This window comes from Pimephales promelas, chromosome 23, assembly GCF_988280905.1.
Source record: "Pimephales promelas chromosome 23, fPimPro1.hap1.1, whole genome shotgun sequence".
Lineage (NCBI taxonomy): Eukaryota > Metazoa > Chordata > Actinopteri > Cypriniformes > Leuciscidae > Pimephales > Pimephales promelas.
The window spans coordinates 5,959,650-5,980,521 of NC_142791.1; the positions used below are offsets into that span (position 1 = coordinate 5,959,650).

Here is a 20,872-nt window from a genome sequence, read left to right on the forward strand (position 1 = left end):
AAGGAGCCCCCCCCCCCCCCTACTGTTGCCGACTCCTATTATACATTTTGGTAGCCTTATTGTAATATTGCTGTTGTGGATGATTTGGAATGAGCTATTGAAAAAACATAATGCTCCAAGAATCTGAATCTGATGCATCCCTCTTAATACCAGTAGTTTATCACCCTAAGAATGAAACTTTTGTTATTTACTCTTTCTTTAATGTTCATATAGACCAAAATAGGGTAAATATTGTGTTGAAGTGACTAGGTGCACAAAACTGTGAATGTTATGATGTAATTGACAAAATGCAACATCCTTATTTTATTCTTACAGACTCTGCCACTTCTTTTTTGTTTATCTTCTTTTATATCTTTAGCTACCTGATTTAATTAGGATAAAATATGCTCTTTCTGCAAAATGCTTGTTGCTATTGTAAGACTGGAAAAACTGGTTAAAGAGAAAATATCTGACCAGTGGCCTCTAAAGACAAAAGGCATTGCTTGCAAATTAACATTTGACACCCTACCCCCTATTCTCTGAACATCTTATCTGCATCTTCTCTCTTTCACTCTCTCAGTCAATGATACTGAAAACTCACACAAGAATATGGTTTTCATGTGAATCTGATAATCTTTAAGGATTGTTTAGAATCATTTTGATGGTCTCAGGGTGACTGGTAATAATGTCTCATTCCCAAAGTAATAAAAGAAAAGGTAATAAGGTTTTTAAGAAGTTTAGGAATCACTGTCACACAAAGGAGTGTGGTCTTTGAGTTAACACCTTCTGCCTTGTTGTCTGAATGCAAATTACAACCAAGCAAATGGTCTGCCCCCGATAAACATGGAAGGGGGATTCAGTAACTTTCCATTGAAACCTGGTGATTTACATATCAGGTGAGGTCTGATTATAAAGGGAGATGCAACAAGAGTTCGGCGCTGCTTTCTGTATTCAGATCAGCCCGTGATGTTGTGTCTTCAAGACTCAGCTCATGTAATATGTTGGGTAAAGTTCTTTGTTCTAAAACATTTGATGGTTTGCTCTGATTATCTTGTGGAATTCTAATGATACATTTACCTGACATAATAAATTGTTATATTTGGCTATTCTAACAGACTTTGACTTTATTTTCATTAAGTTAAAAGTAATAGTCAAGCATTAACATATTTAATGATGCACAGATATCATTGATAAACCCTTTTCATTTTATGGAGTCAGATGAAACGAGTTAATACATAAGATTAAATGTGTTGCATTTAATTAAAATTCACTTTGCTTGGAAAAGACGGAACGCGCTTGAAACCTTCACCACGAATCGAACTCCGCAATTTGGACCGATTTCGTGCCCCTTTTTACAGTGGTGACACGCCTCCGTGATCGCAACAGATGGATTTCGCGAACAACGTCCTTTCCAGCAAAGTACGGGAATCTTAAAATCAACAAGAGGTTTGAACATCTTCCTTTCTTCTGCCGCTGTGGTAAGTCACATTTTCATTCCCTTTTGAAAAGTGTTGAGAAAATGTTGTTTGCCGTGGTTTGCGGGTCGGAAAGTCCTTTGTTTAGTCCGAAACTAAAACGTGAGGACATGATAACGGCCGCGACGCGCAGATAAAAGTGTAAAACCCTTGTTTAATAGATTTTAAAGATATCCTTGTTTGATTAGGCAAAAAGAAAAGAAACCTAAATTTGAAATAACATCTTTCAAATGATTTTCGGGTAGACTTAACGTTACTCGAGGAGCTATAAAACAAAACTTGCATGTTTGTCTTCATTATTGTAGTGGCTTTGTTGAAACAAACCAGCAAACGTGAAGAGAATCGACAAACAACAGGAATAAAAATCTAAGTTTGTAAACGATCAGAAAACACGTGATTTTATAAATGAGGCAGACGATGCATTGTTTATGATAAAACAAACTTTGAAAAAACACAATGATATGATTTACAGGCTAAGACGCAATTTAACAGGGTTAAATGCTAGTATTGCCCATGCTGCTTCCAAAACGAGACTATAAATTCTAAAGCCATGCTGCTTGAACAATGATGCTAATGCTAATGCTAAAGCCATGCGGCTTCTGAAATGAGGCTAATGCTAATGCTAAGGACATGCTGCATTCAAAAACACTTAACCCTTTGTTTGACTTAGCCCTCCATGGGCCTAGGCCACATTGAATGATATTCTAGAATAAACATAAACTAATCTTGACAAACTTTATTTTGCATTTGAAAGCTTCCACTGTAACACAGATGGGATTAAAAAGCAATAATGCAATAATTTGTATTTTCAAATTTGGGGTTGTGCTTCACACAATGTAACGCACTCATAGAACACACTGTATAGTTGTTTGTGCTACTATATGTGCACATAGGCTAAATGTAAGTTTATTCTTTAAACACGGGATTGCTTTACTGTAAGTGTTTTGGAACACTTAGGTAAAGGCTGTTGATGTTGTATTCAAGGCCATGTATCCTGTGTGAACTGAATTAAACGTGTGTGTCTATGCTGAATGTGGTTATAATGTGATTCACAATGCTCATTAATTCTTGAAAAGAAGGAGAAGAATTTGAGACAGAAATACTTTTCATATTTGGAAAACGAAAAATTACCACGTTTGAACTCATTTTGATATGATTATTTTCCCGAGTAGAGATTGGATTCGTATATTTCCACAGTTTTTGCGTCAGTTTAGCGATGGCTAACATCCGGTATCATTTTACGTGTACTTAAACGAGGAGGTGTTTAAGGGGACTTAAATATATGTCTTTGATTGTGTACGTTTGGAACGGCAAATCCTAGATATTTAGTCAAATTACCTCTGATTTGATGACCGGACCTGGCGAGGGTGTGGCATGCGGACTTTGGAGAAGGACCGCAGAGTGATATAGTTTCCTAATCTAAAAACGGGGAAAATATAACTAATGAATGAAAAGAATTATCAAACGTTAAAATTACTTTGCTTCATATAGTCTGAATTTTTGTATCCTTGGTGGAAAACTCCCATAGCTGCGGAAAAACCACGCATAGGAACATAGATGAGAATCAGAAACTGTGAACGCACATCTCATTAATCCTAAAACAAAAACCTTTTTATATTCAAAGCTTCAGGGGAAGAAATTTCTCCAAATATAAATTGGAAAATGTATAAAGATTCTGTCCTGTTTACGCTATGGGCCGAAAAGGTCGAGCCTACACTGCATAAACTCACTAAAAAAGGTCTTAACATGGATGCTATTGACAATGAAATTCTCACTTGGTGGGAAACAGTGGGTAGTAAACAGAAGAAATCAAAACAAGATGACATAATTGAGGCTTTAAACTTCTTAAGATATAAACGGCTAGATAAGTCAACAACATTTCTATCCTCGCTTATGGATGTTAAATGTGAAGAAGTGCATTCTAAAAATGCAGAGGCAAAAATGTCTGAGGCAAAGATTAAAGATCTTCAAACACAGCTAGATAAATTACTAGCTGAACAGTTAGCCCTGACTGAAAAGTGTAAAAATCACAAATACACCATTGCAGATCTTAAGGCTAAACTAACCGATGAAAAGTCAATTTCTCCCAAAACGCTCAACAGCAATGGGACGAAAAATGTGCGCTTCTTAAACGAGTCATCCTGCTCTAATAACCCTGTACCTTTTCAGACAGATGAAGCAGGTGATAAAGTTTTGAACGAAGTGTCTGTTTCAGCCTTTAAGGTGATACGCCACCCAAACGGCACAGAGTCAACCATTCGGCGTCCTCTAACGGTAACTGAATGTAGCTCGTTTAAAGCAGAGATCGGACCATTCCCTTTGAAAGGGCCATTCGAACCATGGTGGAGACACATTGTTAGCCTAAAACATGCATTTCAGCTTGAACCAAAAGATATTTGGCAAATTGTTATCAGCTCAATTCCAGATGTCCTGAACTATAAGATACCACCGGCTTTGATGACAGGCACCATTGTGCAGTCAATGCATCAAAACGAGCCTGAGAGTGAAATCTTAAATAGATTAAAACAATGTCTGCGCGATCTACGTGGTTGTAGTCCTGTTGGATGGGAACTGATTCTCAATCGGAAACAGAGTACTGAAGAATCATTTGAGACATATGCAGAAAAAATGTTTGAACTGTTTGAGGAATATTCTGGAATTGAGGGCGTTAACCACAACAATGTAACTTTCCTTGAATTACTACTTACAAATGCAGGGCCGCGAGTACAGCAATCGCTCATGTATGGTGCTTCTCCAGCAACAAATACATTCGAAGGTATTGTTAGCTGGGCAACAAGAATTGAGTCACGAAAACAAATACATGGTGAGGTTGCTGTGATAGAATGTCATGAAAATCCCTCATTTGCAGGAGAATTCAGAAAGCCACACGGTGGAAAACTGAGCAGATTCTGTAATTCCTGTCACAAAACAGGTCATACAGAGGAAAAGTGCTGGTCGTTGGGCAGAGGCAGACCTCCTCCCTATTTCAAAAAACGCAGACGACCACACTCTGATGACACAAACCAGTGCCCTGCCAGGAACCAAAGCTCAAATGCATCTAAACCTCTCACTGAGCTAACAACTTTGGTCACTCAAGGCCTTCAGCTATTAGCGTCATTTGCTAGTCGGGTAGCAGCTCAATAGCAAATAGCTTAATAGTTTAACATCTAAATTTAACAAATCTGTAACATTTTTTTTTTCCAGAGACCAGAAATAATAATTTCATTCATATTCTTAAACTCTTGTATACATTATATTGTAATCGCCAAGCAGGCATCAATTGGAGAAGTGTGAATTTAATCCTTACAATTCGATTTCGTTGACCAATACCCAGTGCCAAAAGGGCGGAAGACACTCACTGAAGTGTGGTGTGGCACAGGTAATTGCCAACTGACCAAAGAAGAAAATTTACAAGGAGGGTGTGAACTAAACATCAGAGGTAACGAGAGACCATCACTAACCAAATGTGTGAATGACACCATGAAATAATTCATGCACACAGATCTGGCTGAAATGAAAGCAATTTGAAGTTTAAAACCCGAAGACTCGGATCTCTAATGCTGGGAAACAGCAGACTGTGAAGGCTGACTGCAAGAGCAGTGTTTAGGTGTCGCACACTGAAGCAACAACAGCAATAATTCAGACCTGGTCAATGAAACTCGGTTTCATGTGACAGCTGGAATTAAAATTGCAATGGACATGATAATGGAGCAAGCAAACGAATATGTCCACATGTCTGAATTTGAAACTGTTGAAAACATCAAAATTAATTGGTTCTCTCTGCACGTGTTTCTGTCAGGTTAACTTCTACAATTCCTCGGAGGACGGATGCCGGGACGGCCGATCTTCATGATTGTTAGAACATAACCTGAGATTCGGGAGATGGGTGAAAAGACAATTCAAGAGGCCTTTACATCCCACAACAACACATCACTACATTAGATGGCCTCCCAGTTTACTGGAACTAAAATTTGCAACACAATTGTTATACAATAGATTCCACCCATCTCCTAGACATGAACACTGACTGAACACACTCCTCCATCACAACACCCTCACGGCATCATCACACGGAATAGATCAAGTCTATCCAGACTGAACACTACACATCATAAGATGACATAGAGTCTGATAGTGTCACTTCACTAAAGATCTATTGTGCATCTTCACACTCACAGATCCGGATAGCTTCACACACATAACGATGGGAAGCTGATCCCATGACATAGCACACGCTATTCATCACCACACCCTGCAAACTCATGGAAAAACACTGGAAACACATATTAATGACTACAGTCACAAATCAATGCAATGCATCAAAAAAAAAAAAAAAAACCTTCTGATTGTTATTGGGGTGGTTGGAAAATCAGAGGGCCCCTGATTTCTCAACATACCACTAATAACAGTAACATCATAGCTAAATAGATCTGAAGTATGAGCGCTTCAATCAATTACAGAATTGTCAATTCATCCTTGTCATTGACTGTGACTTAGCCAACAACACACACACGCACACTCTTTCTCCCTCTTTCTCTCACACAAACACTCAAACTCACACTCAGACAAACAAACACACACTCACACGCACATGCACTCATACCCTCACACAAACACACACTCTCACACCTGTTGAAAGGAATGAACAATCTCCATCCTTGAATAGATTTAAGCATATTTCAAGTCACTTCCTAGAATTGCATAAGTGGCTTTGCATTGGAAGATTCCTGAACAAACACTGATTATTATATTTTTAATTATTATTATGTTTTATTGTTTTTTATTACATGATTGAACATTGATTGTTTTTATTACATGACTTTTTTATCATAGAATCTATTTGATTATTTTGAATACACTGACCTTTTGCTGCATTTCCTTTTTATAATTCAGACCAAAAAAACATATATATATTTAAGAATTGGATATTTAATATGAGACATCCTTACCATTCAATACCCTGAGAAAAATATGAGCACACTTGCTGAAAGGAACATGATGTTTTACATTGAACATGACATGATTTTGTCTTGTTGTATTATGCGTTTCCATGCATTTCTTCTTTAGCTCAAGTTCATATGTGTTTCAATCGCGAAATGGACATTTAAGATGCTTTTCAGACGTCTCACAGAGAGCCCATTCACCCACTGAGGTCTGTCCAGACAACCGCACCGCTGGAGGTGACAGGATTGGTCGAGAAGGGACAGATTATCGTTACGGGGAAGGTGCCAGGAAAACGTGAGTGTCTTCATGAAGGAACGACACGCCAACTGAAAAAGTCAAGAGGTCCAGATTGACTCTATGAACTTTGCTCACATCACCAGAAGAAAGCCTGAAAGCCTCGTCCACCTGCTGGACTCATGCTGCATACGCCTGATGAGAACAGGTGATCTGCAGGTGAACAAAGCCCTCTGAGCTTCTACAGATGCCAACATTGCCAAGAGACAATTGCTGAATTACACCAAGGATTACACCAAACGTCTTACTCTGTGACCCCTTAAGTGTCTGAATCTGACCCATGGGGTCAAGGAGGGAATCTGTAAGACTGGAAAAACTGGTTAAAGAGAAAATATCTGACCAGTGGCCTCTAAAGACAAAAGGCATTGCTTGCAAATTAACATTTGACACCCTACCCCCTATTCTCTGAACATCTTATCTGCATCTTCTCTCTTTCACTCTCTCAGTCAATGATACTGAAAACTCACACAAGAATATGGTTTTCATGTGAATCTGATAATCTTTAAGGATTGTTTAGAATCATTTTGATGGTCTCAGGGTGACTGGTAATAATGTCTCATTCCCAAAGTAATAAAAGAAAAGGTAATAAGGTTTTTAAGAAGTTTAGGAATCACTGTCACACAAAGGAGTGTGGTCTTTGAGTTAACACCTTCTGCCTTGTTGTCTGAATGCAAATTACAACCAAGCAAATGGTCTGCCCCCGATAAACATGGAAGGGGGATTCAGTAACTTTCCATTGAAACCTGGTGATTTACATATCAGGTGAGGTCTGATTATAAAGGGAGATGCAACAAGAGTTCGGCGCTGCTTTCTGTATTCAGATCAGCCCGTGATGTTGTGTCTTCAAGACTCAGCTCATGTAATATGTTGGGTAAAGTTCTTTGTTCTAAAACATTTGATGGTTTGCTCTGATTATCTTGTGGAATTCTAATGATACATTTACCTGACATAATAAATTGTTATATTTGGCTATTCTAACAGACTTTGACTTTATTTTCATTAAGTTAAAAGTAATAGTCAAGCATTAACATATTTAATGATGCACAGATATCATTGATAAACCCTTTTCATTTTATGGAGTCAGATGAAACGAGTTAATACATAAGATTAAATGTGTTGCATTTAATTAAAATTCACTTTGCTTGGAAAAGACGGAACGCGCTTGAAACCTTCACCACGAATCGAACTCCGCAATTTGGACCGATTTCGTGCCCCTTTTTACACTATGATAATCATTTGCCTAGAAAATAAATGCAAATTTGATTAGGCAGTGTGATTGGATTATGGCACAAATATCTCGTTTTATGTTAACTCTGGAGTGCAGTAGCATTGGGTTTCGAGCTGAAGGCAGGGGTTCTGCTGGCCTGCTTGTCTTGGCACAGACAGAGTTTGTCTTGGATTGGCGAGACGGCCATCAGAAAATCAATGAACCGCAGTGCAATCTGTAAGTGGTGTTCATTTCCATAATCACACAGACTTTTCATGGGGGGTGCAGATGCTGAAGGATTTTGTGGCCCTCACACTCTCTCGTTCTCACTCTCATCTCCTTATGTACACACATATATTCACCCCATTTTTAATTCTCAATTAAATGGTTTTCAACAAACAGAATTCGATAATCCCTCCCAAATTCAGTGTGAATCCCAGCAATCTGTGGACCCTCTTCAGTCACACCATGTGTTCTTTCTCTTCTCACTGTGTGTTTGGAGCACATTCAGTTATATTGATTTATTTATTTGAAATCATTAGCACTTTACCATACTACACATTTCCCCATTTTGTCACATTTTTTTGTGTTTTTTTCCACCACTGAAAAAAAAATAAAATAATTGCGACTTTTTATCAAAATTGCGAGATATGGAGTTAAAATTGCGAGAAATAAAGTCGCAATTCTGAGAAATAAAGTCCCAGGTGTGATGATAAAAAGAGAGAATTGAGACTTTTTATCTCTCAATTCTGACTTTTTTTTCACAATTGCGAGTTTACCTCTCGCAATTCTGACTTTATAAGACATAATTGCGAGTTTATATCACGAAATTATGAATTTTTTTCTCAGAATTGTGAGATATAAACTCACTTTATATCTCACAATTCTGACTTTATATCTCATGATTGCGACTTTATATCTCTCAAGTCTGACTTGATATCTCGCAATTACGACTTTATATCTCGCAATTCTGACTTTATATAAATCAATTCTGACTTCATAACATGCAATCGCGACTTTATATCATGCAATTCTGACTTGATATCTAATCTCACAATTCTGACTTTATATCTCGCTATTGCGACTTTATATCACGCAATTCTGACTAGATATCTCACAAGTCTGACTTTATATCACGCAATTGCGACTTTATATCACGCAATTCTGACTTTATATCTCGCAATTGCGACTTTATATCACACAATTCTGACTTTATAACATACAATTGCGACTTTGTATCACACGATTGTGACTATATCACGCAATTGCGACTTTATATCACGCAATTCTGACTTTATATCTCACAATTCTGACTTTATATCTTGGAAATCTGACTTGATGTCTCGCAATTTTGACTTTATATCTCGCAATTACGACTTAATATCAAGCAATTCTGACTTAATATCTAGCAATTGCAACTTTATATCACACAATTGTGACTTTATAACATACAATTGCGACTTTGTATCACACGATTGTGACTATATCACGCAATTGCGACTTTATATCACGCAATTCTGACTTTATATCTCACAATTCTGACTTTATATCTTGGAAATCTGACTTGATGTCTCGCAATTTTGACTTTATATATCGCAATTACGACTTAATATCAAGCAATTCTGACTTAATATCTAGCAATTGAAACTTTATATCACACAATTGTGACTTTATATCACGCAATTCTGACTTGATATCTTGCAATTCTGACTTTATATCTCGCAATTGCGACTTTATATCACGCAATTCTGACTTTATATCTAGCAATTACAACTTTATATCACACGATTGCGACTTTATATCACGCAATTGCGACTTTATATCACGCAATTCTGACTTTATATCTCACAATTCTGACTTTATATCTTGGAAATCTGACTTGATATCTCGCAATTTTGACTTTATATATCGCAATTGCGACTTAATATCAAGCAATTATGACTTAATATCTAGTAATTGCAACTTTATATCACACAATTGTGACTTTATATCACGCAATTCTGACTTGATATCTTGCAATTCTGACTTTATATCTCGCAATTGCGACTTTATATCACGCAATTCTGACTTAATATCTCTCAATTGCGCCTTTATATCACACAATTCTGACTTTATATCTCACAATTCTGAGAAATAAAGTCAGAATTGCAAGATGTAAACTCGCAATTGTGAGAAAAAAAGCTGAGAATTGTGAGAAAAAAAAGTCGCAGCATATGTGTCATAAACATAGGCCTTTTATAAATGAATTGTATGTGACTCAATTAATTTGGTGTGACAACAATGTGTGTGGCAAAGTTTCAAAGCTTTAGGCAAAAAATGTTCTGAATAAATGAGCAAAAACCACAAGTGTTACAATTATTCCTACTCCCTGCTACTTAATCAATAATAATCAGCTTAGATAAATCAACTTTGTTTTCTCACAGTAGGGAAGGAGGAGATGGAGTGCTGCTTCAGATTTCCACAGATGTAAATTTCATATCACAGCAGGGTGTTCAAATTCCCACAAATCCTCTTCATTGAGCATTCTCTAAGCTTTTCTGAAACTCAGATGGACAGCCAGACAGATGACGGTGTATTTGTCTGTAGGCTCCCTATCTCTGCCTTCCTCCACCTCATTAAATACAGCATATCGCTTCCCTTCATCTCTCCTTCCTCCCTTTCCTCTATTTGCTGCTCTCTGTCTGGATCTGTGTCTCATGTTTCCTCTTTTTAACTTGCAGTGACAGTGCTGTAAATGCTGTTTCTCTGAGGGGTTGTTTGTGTTTGAGTGCCCGAGTCTTCATTTTCTCTTGAACGTTCCTATCCCTTTCTCCACACGGATAGATGCAGCATGTCTAGGATTCGTTTGGTTTTTCCAGTGATTTTCTCCTGAGAGATTTCATAGTGAATGCGGTGCATTTTTCTACAGCAAGCCAGTCTTTGGCAACGAAAACCTTACGTTTGTTGTCTATGAAAATAACCAAAAAGAGGGTACTGAGACAAAATGGGACATTGAATGATGGTGGCCCCCCAAAAAAGCTTTTGGACGTATTAGCAAAAGTTTGGAGAGATTTGGCGGGAAAGAGGTCCATTGTTTATTGTGAATAGTGTAGTGATTTTTGAAGTGAAATTTTAGTAGTGAACTTTTAAGTTAATAGTGTTTAAAAATGAACTTAATTTGAATTAGGTTATTTTTATTATGGTAATGGTAATGGCAAACTCAATTGCAATACAGCTCTTTATATAGGTTTTGGAACAGAGCTCTTGTCTAACTTTAAGTGTAATGCCACAAACGGGAATGTGAATGCTGTACGCAGACATACCAGGTCACACTATTTCCATGGCTGGACAGCAGAGGATTACGTTTCGTTCTTGGCCAAAGTATATGTGTTGAAAGATTTAGAGCCGTCTCTAACAGAGAAAGCTCTTCACTGCTCCTAGGTTTCCTGTGTAAAACAGTCTGAGGAGTTCATCATCGTGACAAATGTGAACTCTTGGCTTGGTGCTGATTAGCCCTGTCAAAACATCTTTGTGTTTCATTTATGGCCCTCCCTTTGTCTCCTCTTTCCCTTTCCTTTCTGCTCGCTTTCAGTTTTGACCTTTCTACACAACAAGTGAACTCTTTATGCTGTTTGTTTAAAAGCCTCCTGTCGAGGTTAAAATGCACAGGCTGATCCTATGTGTTGTTTTCTGCCAATCAATGCTCTTATGTCCGCTTCTTGGAAACTCACGCTCACGTCTCAAGTGCCGGCCGGCCCACCTAAAGATTCAGATGAAGTGAGACATTTTGCCCGGGTTTGAAAAATCAAATAAGCTTAAACTGTGGTTGAATGACATGATTTGCATGGTTGATTAGGTGATTGCTTTTTTTCTACTCAAAGCCTTTTCAGTATCATGACTCTAATCAGCTGCTTTTGAAAGCTAATTATGGTTATTCCACTGATAGCGTGTGTGCGCGCGAGTGCGGTTTCTGTCAATGTGTTTGTTTGTTTAATGTCTGAATAATCTGAGAATTTGCTTGCGTATGTGCGTGAGTAGATGCATGTTTGTGTGTGTCTGCGAGTGGTTGAAAATGAGCTGTGCGAGCTTCTGTAAATGGTGAGATTTTCACTTGATACACAGTCATAGTGAAAGAAGGCAGGCATAAGCATACAGGATGTTAGGGATGCACAAAATATCCCTATATATAGTATATATTTTGGTCGATATTGATTATTACACTTTTTCTCCATTGGTTTGGATCATTTTTTGAAACAGAAATTACATTCAAACAACATGGTCAAATCTCCAAACCACTTGGCAATTGTTCACAACAGAATAAAATTTCTCATTCATTTCATCAAATTGCAAATGTCTAAGTACATGTCTCAATGTCTCAGTAAATCTTTGCAAATGATTAAGTATAGGTAGCCTACATTTAGCACAATTTCAAAGAGCAAAAAGTAAATAAAGGACTGAAAGGTGCACACAAGGGATTTCAATGGTCCTCTGCCATAGTGACAAAACATCTAAACATGTTGATTTGCGGTGCTTATACAATGCCAAAGGGACGAAGCATTTTGGGGGTACTGATTGTTTAAATGAGAAGGAAATTTAGGTTTGACACATGAGTGAACTGTTTTGGGAGAGGTATGAGCTTTTCCAGGTGAACCATGGCGTTGTGCTGAACTGTTTTGTTAAATGATCTTAGAGTTTTGAGAATGTAATTTCTGTTTCAAGAAACACCAATGGTGAAAAACTGTAAATTGTTCATGCTTATTTAAATTGCTGTTATCATCAATACACAATCAAGTTGATCTTCTAAATTTAATTAACATGTTCTTTAGCAAATCTCACAATGAATATCCAGTTGTTTCATACTTCACTTCTTGTAATTTTAGTATTCAATTTAATTGATTTAGACAAAATAGTTTAGAATATGAATATCAACAAATTATCATGCAAAATGAATACATTCATTCAGATTTTGCTTGCGTTGCATAACAGGGGCCAGTTAATATTGACTAACTTTTAACTTGTAAGTTACCTTACCATATATGGTAAAAAAATGTAAATGATTTAACACGGCATAATTTGTAATTTTATTATAATTTTTTTTTTTTTAGTAATTCATGTTGATTCTTTGCAGTTTTTGTTATCAGTGGGACTGGAACAGCTTTTCCAAGTTATCTCAATGGCAAAATTGTGTCTTAATCGACCTGAATTTTGTTATTAACTTATTTTTTTATTGCATTATTTTATTTAGAGTCTACCCTGATGGCGTTTTGTCTTTGTTCGTATTACTCTGTGCATCATAATTTTTATGTTTAATTTCTGGCAACCAAAGCTGACAGGTTTTTTTTAACCGTAATTTAATGGTTTACTGGTGTAGCCTTAATGGTTTTTCTCTCAGCAAGCTGGATTTTACAAAGGAGGAGGAGGTAGAAGGGGGGTGCATGAAGAGGGCGCTGAAATAGATTTCATCAGTTCTAATGATTCGCCATGAAGTTCCCCTTTCAACCAGATGGAACGTAAACAAACACTATCAGAGGCAAATGGTTGCAAATGCGATGTGGCAGAGGAATGGAGCTTAATTTATTAGCAGTGTTTACACAACCCCTGTTTCCTTCACCCAGCTAACACAGCTCACAGAGTGTAAATGAAGGAAATCATCAGGTTCATGCAAAATGTAAATAATTAATCCCGACATAAATAGATGGAGCCATTATGAAAAAGCAGCTTTGAGTTGATTCAGCCTGGCTGCTTCAAATGAGAGTATTGTGCAGTTTGACAGCATGAATTCAATTCAGATCTCTCATATGGTGTATAATGCCACTTGAGGAGCGAGACATCAATTGGCCTTGAAGGTGGCAGTAATGATGTTTTTCCTGTCGGAGCTTTGAAATAATAAGAGGTCAGACCTGCCCGTGATTATTTTTCCGTGTAATGGTTCTGCCAAAAGCAGCAGATCCAACAACTTCTTATCGTTCCCATGCATACAATTCATGGAAAAGATTAGATTATAGTGTGTGTTTGTGCTTTGAGACATAATCTTGTTATTACAGAGGATGTAATGGCCAGAGGATTCACAGGGTCAAGCTCAATGACTCCTTTGAGTGAACGTGGTGATTGATGGCTCAGGCGTTTCCTCATCAATAGTTCCAGCAGAGAGCTACTGGGTGAAATATTAATTTAGGTTCTGATCCATCTGTGGCATTCCACTCTCATTCGCATTCTACTCCGTCGTGTTCCATGAGAATTCTAGAGGGTTCCTGTGTTCCGCGGGGTCTTGGTCAACTCTATTTTTATGGGAGTCAGCTCTTCCAGGACATCATATGCAGCCGTCGACTCGCAGAGAACCGAATGAGTGGTGTTTCCTGCCCTCTTTCTTTCTCCACCTTAGCCCTATTCACATGCTCTCTGCTTCTCAGAGTGATCAAGAAGGATTGGCAAGAGTCTGGCCTTAGGTTTTCTGAAAATTCTGAGAATACTCTTCTAGCTCTACACATATTTGATGCTGGAGGATTATTTTACACTAGATTTGTATTCATTTGCTAAATCAAATGTGGGATTTCTGGGTTGGCACAGCGCTATTAATTTCCACAGGCATATCTGACACCTTTATCTTAATGTTTTGAAACATTTAGGCCTGTTTCACAGTTCACACTACAGTTAGCGGCAATTCACTCCATTGTGTTTATGTTGATTCATAATATCCTGTAGTGTTAAAATGCATTTTTAATACACCGTTTGCATTCACATTATAATAGATCAAGGTTTCCCTCTTGTTTTGGTTCATCTTATATCTTAACCATAAAGCCACTTATTTATTCATATACCCTTTATCATTATAGTGACCATGCGAGTATTGATAAGTCTTGTTAGGGGTATTTTGATCATTCGAAAATCAGACTTTTGCCTATTTTTCCCTTTTAATGCAATTCACTGTTGGGAAACACTGTTGCGATTCGGCAAAATGTTTAATTAGCTGAATTAGCATAATAACAGGTTTGATTGCACATGAAAACATCAGAAAAACAATGAAAGCGAATTAATTAACTTCATGAATATTGTGCCTATCATGTCCGGATGGGTGAGATTATATTGATTCAGAGCCGGTACACCGATCTAAGAATGACTGCTGCTTAACAAAGGGTGGCATACTCAGTTGTTCAATGAACTGAATATACTAATAATATGTAATCACTATTCGGACGGCAAATAGCAGCTCTGTTATGAGATTTGGATGGGAATTCAAATGTGTATTTGTCATAAAACAGTAGGCAGTTTGGCTATAAAATCACTATGCACATGTAAATGCTGAAATTACATCACATCCCTATGTAAAACAATTACTGGTAATGTACACTGCACGTTTGTAATGTGAAGTCTGTAGTTCTCATTATCTTTTATTGCCGTAATATTTACTCCTAAAGTACTGGATTGCTTTCATTACCTGCTATCTAAACTTCTAATACCGCCTTGAGAGAATCAATGTCTCACTTGACTTCCCCTTATACATTGCTGACCATAATGGCATGCAGGATCACACTCTTGTTTAGGAATGGTTGGTAATCGCTTAATATCGTTCACGGTCACGTGACCATATCCATCCGATTTTGCACTAATCAGAGATGTGCTTTGTGTTTTTTAATATATTCTATTATGATAGAGTAAGGTTTCAATCTCCTCTGCTAATTGAATGTGACTCCTTTGTTCTTGTTTCCATCAATGCAAAAGGTGACCAAAAGTTGACTGTGCTGGTAAAACTTATCAGCTATAATAGTCACTGTAGGCTCACTTAAATCACACAAGACCAACATTTTCTCTGATCTTTTATTACCGAGGAACATTTTTGCTTCATTTGAGCCACTGTGTCTACACTGTAAAAAATAAAACCTAATTTTTACGGTAAAATAACGGCAGCTGTGGTTGCCAGAACTTTACCGTCAAAAATATGGTAGCAACGTTATTGGTTTTACAGACTTAAATAAAATTTACCATATTTCATTACCTCATATAATGTTAATTTACCGACATATTGGAGTATTAATATCTGTTTTGTACCATTGTAATACACTGAAAATCACCAATCACAGCAGTGATGAAAGTCACATGATCAATCAAAGCTCATCACAAGCAGCTCTTCCACAAGAAAGATAATACTATTGTATTTAAGCAAATCTCATTCGCAAAAACATTAAACACCATCATGGTAACACGCATGAAATTTAAAAAATTACAGAAACAGTAATTTAACAACATTACATGTATCATAAAACCCTAATGTACATAACTGATTAGAACAAAACGAAGAAAACTATGAAGAAACATAGTTATTTCAACAAAAATACATCAAATGTGAAGTGTGTAAACAATTTACATTTTTTCACTGTAAATTATACAATGAATTGTTATTTTTTGCTTCCAAAAACTGCAAATCTAACGGTATTTAACAGTAAAACTACATTAAATGTACCATTACTGTAGATCTATCACAGTTATTTTACCGTAAGGAAACTTTCTGTTAACCAATTAACGTTTTTTTGCCGTTAAAATCGCTTTAGTTTTGAGTTTTCCTCACCTGAGCATTTCCTGTACAACAATGTAACTTACTGCTTAACCACTGTAGTTGTTACGAATAGGTTGAAAACTTTACAAACTCAAAAATAAGACTCGGGAACAGTGTTAATAGTGTAAATTTGTCCCTCAAGACCCACTGATGGTTATTAGCGAATGCAACCTTTTCATATCCGACATGGATTTAGTGTTAATCCTCGAATGCTTGTCTTTGTTTGTTTTAAAGATGTAAACTAATGGCCACCTTGTCAGTGTCTTTTTCCAAATGGGATGCACGTTAGAGGCGTCAGCTAATACTCGCCTGTCTGTTCTAATTCCCCGCCCTGCTTTCTATTAGCCTGCAGACGGGGTGCAGCGTGCAAATTACTCATCGGAAATGATTAATTCTGCACAAGATTAATAGCTCTGGCTCTATTTCACCCAAAGCTAATTTAGCAGCCAGGAAGGAGATTGGCTTTATTGCTAAACGAGGCTATTTTCTTTCTTCTCTTGTTTCTTAGCGACAGGTTTAGAGAAATCATGCAAATTGGCTAAAAAAAAGCAAGATTTTGTCTGCTTTGGAATAACTGTTTGTCATAAACACTGCATTTTGCTGCTTGAATTCATTTCTACACTCAGATGGCAATCCTTAATGATGGTTTAATAGTCTACAATTGCGTTATAGTGTCCGTGAGGCTTTTTCAATGGAAGTATATTGTGGTAATTTGTGGACAAATCTGAAGCTAATCATTTTTATGAAACACATATAGTAATTATTTTGTCAAAATATGCATTATTTGAGCTGAAGCAGTTCTCATAATTTTTACAGTCATTTGAAGGTGTTAGGTGTTTGTTGCCTTGGTAACGACATTGCTTAAAGTCCCCCTATAGTCAATTATCCCTTAAAGGAGTAGTTCACTTTTAAAAAAAAAACTTTTGCTGATAATATACTCACCCCCATGTCATTCAAGATATCCATGTCATTCTTTCTTCAGTCGAAAAGAAATTAAGGTTTTTGATGAAAACATTCCAGGATTTTTCTCCATATAATCAAACTGTTCAAGGTCCAAAAGACAGTTTCAGTGCAAACTGTTCAAAGGGCTTTAAATGATTTCAGACGATAAATAAGGGTCTTATAGGGAATAAGCGAAATGATCGCTCATTAAAAAAACAACAACAAAAAAACAAAGTTTAAGTTGCTTTGTTCTGTGATGCACGTTCGTGACTCTCCTGTTCGAACTCGTTTATCAAAATGAACGAATCTTTTTTCATGTCATTTGGTTCATTCATCCTTGAAAAAAACAACAAAGAACTTCATTTAGTAACATAACATAAGTATCCTCATTTAATATATGCGGTTCTATGAATATGCAAATTAGCCCCGCCTCCGCCAAATTAGCCGCGATTGGTTGCAAGCTGCGTTTTTGAAACTGTCTTTGGTTCACTGCAGTTTTAAGGAGAAAATACTCAGCAAGGATGCACATTGCACATGGTTTGTTTTAAAGCATATTAAAAACACCACATAGACATATAAACAAAAGCTTGATTTTCACCACAGGGGGTCTTTCAAACTTTACACACAAAAGGTTAGTGATATTTTTTCAAACTAAAATAATATTAACTGACGTTTTTTACATCTTTGGGTGAAGCAGTCTTGAAAGTGTGAGTATTTCAACATTTATAGATCACTCTGTCCGATCACTGCTTTATTCTTATTTTAAATTTTTTAACATTTTTGCCTTATTTGAAAGAAATTGCCAATTGATTATGCCACAAGTGATGTCTGTCGATTGACTTGTTGCTTCTACTAACCCAGAATTTTCTTTGAACAGGTTAGCGTTGCCAAAATAGTGTCTGCTATTTGCTGTATTGATAAAAACGTCAGTCTTTCAAAACTGAAACAGTACAGCTTTGGATAAAAGTGTCTGCCAAATAAATTAAAAATGTAAATCATAATGGGATTTTTGACCCTGTTAGATTAAAGCCTCACATCCAGTCCTCCTCTTGAACTGTACTCTCTCAATCTTGTGGACAACCAGATTCATGGCAGACACCATATTGATCCCTGCCGCCCCGTAATAGCTCTAATTGAAGGCCGTCACGCTCTGCGTATGATATATATCCGTCCATCTGACCATTAAAAGGCGTTTTAGCTGCTGTCATGTGCGCTGGGATGATCTGTGATTTGATATTGATGAAACTGCGCACCCTTTCTTTAGCCATGGTGCTGTGTTCAGAGTCAGACCATGACTGCCCGATGGTCACAGACGTCTGGTCTCGGGATTTGGGCGGGTGGCTTTTAGAGCAGTTAGTTACAGCAGTTTGCTCCATGCTTCTCCCCCCCCCCCTGTGTGTATGATGGGGTCAGAGCTTGTCTTTTCACTGCTGTCAGGAAGACTGATCTTTACCACACTACTTTAGAAGATTGTGTTCTCTTGATGTTGCCTGGTTGTTGTTTAGAAAAGCTCCCTGGGGGTGTATAAACTTGGTCCCTGCACACCAATTCAGGCTGTGTGTGTGTGTGTGTGTGTGTTTCTTACAACCACCTCTCTTCATACCACCATAACAATTTCTTGCATTGAAGCTGGTTCGCTTTGTGTTTTTTGATGCGCTGTGGTATTGTACTTTCTGTTCTGTTTTGGTATAATTAGTGTTGTCAAATGATTCAAATATTTCATTCTCATACATTATTTGTTGTTAACAGATTCAGGGATGGTACACCAAAAAATGAAAGTTCTGTCAGCATTTCTGACCCTTTAATCTTACATGATGGGTTTTCACCAAAACCAATCAGAGCACTTGGGAGAGCAAACTCTTGAGCATTAAAGTAAGTTTAGAAGGACACGAAGGTGCATAGCGTTTTTATTTATTGGTTGCTCTGGTAGTGTCACAGTCTTCGTCTGCACCTGTCTGTCTTATGGTGTGTTCATGTACTATGGTAATTATGGTAAATACCAAAAGGCACATGAACAGTACACCCCTTCATGTGGTATTTACCACTGGGCAACTCGTAGAATATTTTGATGGACGAGTTGCCGAGATGAGATAACCTTTGACCTTTTCAAAATGGCGGAGAGCACCGTGAGAGTCGTGAATGGTAAAAAAATGTATAATATTCATGATCTAGAGGTGCGTTCCATTCGACAGGGTCCCTACAGTGTTCACTGCTCCCTACTCCCTGAACATGGTTTATCATTTGAAGTGGACTTCACTGACTGTGAAGTGACGTATCAATGTTCCCCTATTCCCTATGCCGTTTGCAGTGCCCTTCGAACTGAACATGTTTGTTCCCTTCGAATTGGAATCTCACTTAAGATGGCGAAATACCCCGTGAAGTCCACTTCACAGTCCACTTACGGTCGAATGGAACGCACCTTAGAAAATATACAGCATATTATTTACCTTTTGAGTTTTGATAAATCATTTTCTTGCTGTTGCAGATGACTTAAGCAATCCAAAATAGTTTTAGCTAAATAACAGGTCTGGATCTCCCATCTTTTTACCACATTACGACAACAAAAGCACTTGAACGTAACACACTGGTAAATACCAGTTCACAAGTGGAAAATATCCTATGTTCCATAGCACGTGAACGCAGTCTCAGTCTTCACTACACTTCCCAGGATCCTCTTGTTTCCACACCTGTTCTCACTCCCTCAATCATCCACCTGTTCAGCGTCATTATATCTGTGTCTTCACCTCGTTTCTCTGTTTGTTCAGTCCGTGTCGGTCAATGTTTATGCTAGGTGCTTTGAATGTATATGTTTTTGAGTGTCAAGCCTGCCTGCCTGCCTATCTGTACCTGTTTGAGAGTATTAGTAAAGTGTTTGCATTGGAGCATTTGCCTCGTTTGCCGCCTTCTGCCAGCATCACACCTTATGATAGGTAGTAAAAGTACACACACACACACACACACACACACACACACACACACACACACACACACACACACACACACACACACACACACACATATATATATATATATATATATATATATATATATATATATATATATATATATACTGGAGAAAGGCAGATTTCTTCAACATTCTATTGTTGAAATGCACACAAATGTTCAAGTTACTTAATTCAGCAGAAAAAAAAAGTAACCAAATATATCATTCTCTCCAGACTTTTTGAATTTTAAGTTACAGTGCTTTGATGCACTCCTCATTCGTCTTTGTACAAATGTCTTTGCTCATGATATTAATAGTCATTTTTTATATTGACAGCTCTAATTACAATACAATGCGCCTTTTTATTTAGTGCTCTTAGTTTTCACTTGGTGCTGCTAATGAAAATGCAAAATCAACTCTAATATCATCACAATTTATGCATATTAACTGTCCTATTAGACAGAGGTAATTCTCTCAAAATAAAACTTTTGTCATCAATTCACCTCTATGACTTAATTTTTTATGTGGAACATAACATTTAAAAAAAATGTCCCATA

The 20,872-nt window shown here is 37.2% G+C and overlaps 1 long non-coding RNA gene across 1 annotated transcript; it reads left to right on the forward strand.

Moving 5' to 3' along the window:
* The first annotated feature begins 418 nt into the window (after nt 1–418).
* On the forward strand, nt 419–7,915 carry LOC148969378 (uncharacterized). The gene is made up of 2 exons (XR_016149482.1): nt 419–1,457; nt 5,254–7,915. It is a non-coding gene; the product is annotated as an uncharacterized LOC148969378 (long non-coding RNA).
* Nucleotides 7,916–20,872: the final 12,957 nt, after the last annotated feature.